This window comes from Phoenix dactylifera, chromosome 4 (assembly GCF_051530095.1).
Source record: "Phoenix dactylifera cultivar Ajwa chromosome 4, Ajwa_hap1_PhDact_Kaust_v1.1, whole genome shotgun sequence".
NCBI classification, from domain to species: domain Eukaryota; kingdom Viridiplantae; phylum Streptophyta; class Magnoliopsida; order Arecales; family Arecaceae; genus Phoenix; species Phoenix dactylifera.
In genome coordinates, this window is record NC_143193.1 from 17,536,604 (window position 1) to 17,538,381 (window position 1,778).

At 35.2% G+C, this 1,778-nt stretch overlaps 1 pseudogene; it reads left to right on the plus strand.

Moving 5' to 3' along the window:
- Nucleotides 1-552: 552 nt before the first annotated feature.
- LOC149753697 (small nucleolar RNA R71) lies at nt 553-650 on the plus strand (annotated as a pseudogene).
- Nucleotides 651-1,778: the final 1,128 nt, after the last annotated feature.

Genomic DNA, 1,778 nt, shown 5'->3' on the forward strand with positions numbered 1-1,778 from the left:
ATTTCCCTCCCCCCAACTTAAATATTGCATTGTCCTCAATGTAAAAGATGCAAGAAAGCTATATGTGAGAAACAATAGAGAAAAGAATATTAGAGAGAAGAAGAATACCTTGAGCTGTTGATTTCCAGAAAAGAAGACCTACAAAATAAGAAAAAAAAATAAAAGAAAAAAAAATAATTCTAACTAATATACACATACCTTGGCCGTCATGCTCAGTCATAAGAAGGCTCCTCCAAGGGAAAGGAGTCCTCTTCATCTGCAAAATTCTCAAGAAAAGGTTTTAATCTGTGTCCATTTACCTTCAAAATTTGACCATCTTGTGGATTCTCAATTTCAACTGCCCCGTGTGGAATGCTAGTAGGCTTAGGCAAAGGTTTATTCACTCTATCCCCTGTATCCCATAATTGTGTAGTCTCTGCGAGAGAGTCTAAATAGTCCCATGCCTCATCGGGTTGCTTTTCCAAAAATAGACCATTGCACATAGTCTCTATAAATTGTTTCAACTGTGGAGACAACCCCTCGTAAAAGAAACTAATGGTTCTCCATGTTTCAAACCCATGATGAGGACAAGAGAGTAGCAAATCTTTAAATCTCTCCCAGCATTCATAAAATGTTTCATGGTCTTTTTGTTGGAAATTACTAATGTGCCTTTTCAAAAAATTAGTCCTTTGTGCGGGAAAGAACTTTTTTAAGAATTCTCTTTGCATATCATGCCATGTTCCTAACGATCTTGGTCTCAAGGAGTTCAGCCATGTTTTGGCTTTATCCTTCAAGGAAAAAGGAAACAAGGTTAATTTAAGGACATCTTCCGATACATTTGGCACTCTAAATGTGATGCTAATTTCCTCAAAATCCTTAAGGTGAAGATAATGGTTCTCGGATTCCATTCCATGATACTTTGGCAGCAATTGAATTACTCCTGGTTTGATTTCAAAGTGTCCTACATTTTCAGGAATAATCATGCATGAAGGTTGACTAGTCCTAGTGGGATGTAAGTATTGTCGAAGTGTCATAACTGGGGGTCTACCTTCATTACCATGGTGACTTCCTACATCATCATCAGCCATCTCACCAGATCTGAGATTTTGCGAAAAAGTTTCAATAATGTGATCTAAGGAATTGTCAAAAGGTTGTCGACTCAGACGTCCAGTGTTGTCCCTATTCCAACCTAGCATACAAAATTTCAGAGTTTATTTATTTGTTTTTTTTTTATTTATTTTTTTTCTTTAATGATTACCCTTGATCTTTTCTTAAAGTTCTTATCAATTTTCAAGTAGCAACAAGGGTTAATGAGATATGATGATAATAAAATTCTGATTCTAAACAAAAAAATTAAACACAGAAAATTCAAAGCAGACAGCAGCAAAGTTTATATTAATTTAATGGTCATAAAAGTATCAGAATATCAATCAGACCGTTCCGATGAAAGAAACATGTGTCCTACAGCAGCCGACGAAATTTGAGTGCAATCAGATGGTGGATTACGCAGATATCGGAGTTTGATGCAGACTGTGCAGGGAATAAAAAAACAGCAATAAAGATTTTTTTTTTTTTTGAAAGAAAAAGACTAAATACTAAGATACTGATTAAATCTAAAATTATACTAATAAATCAGCCGTTCTCCGGCAACGGTGCCAAAAACTTGATGCAAAAATAAAATTGTTCTCCCAAGTGCAGGAGAATCGCACAAGTAGTAAATTCTCGGGAGTCCGAGGTCGAATCCTCAGGGAACGAAATATTTATAAGATTATTTAGTATAATTTTAGATTAATTAATTC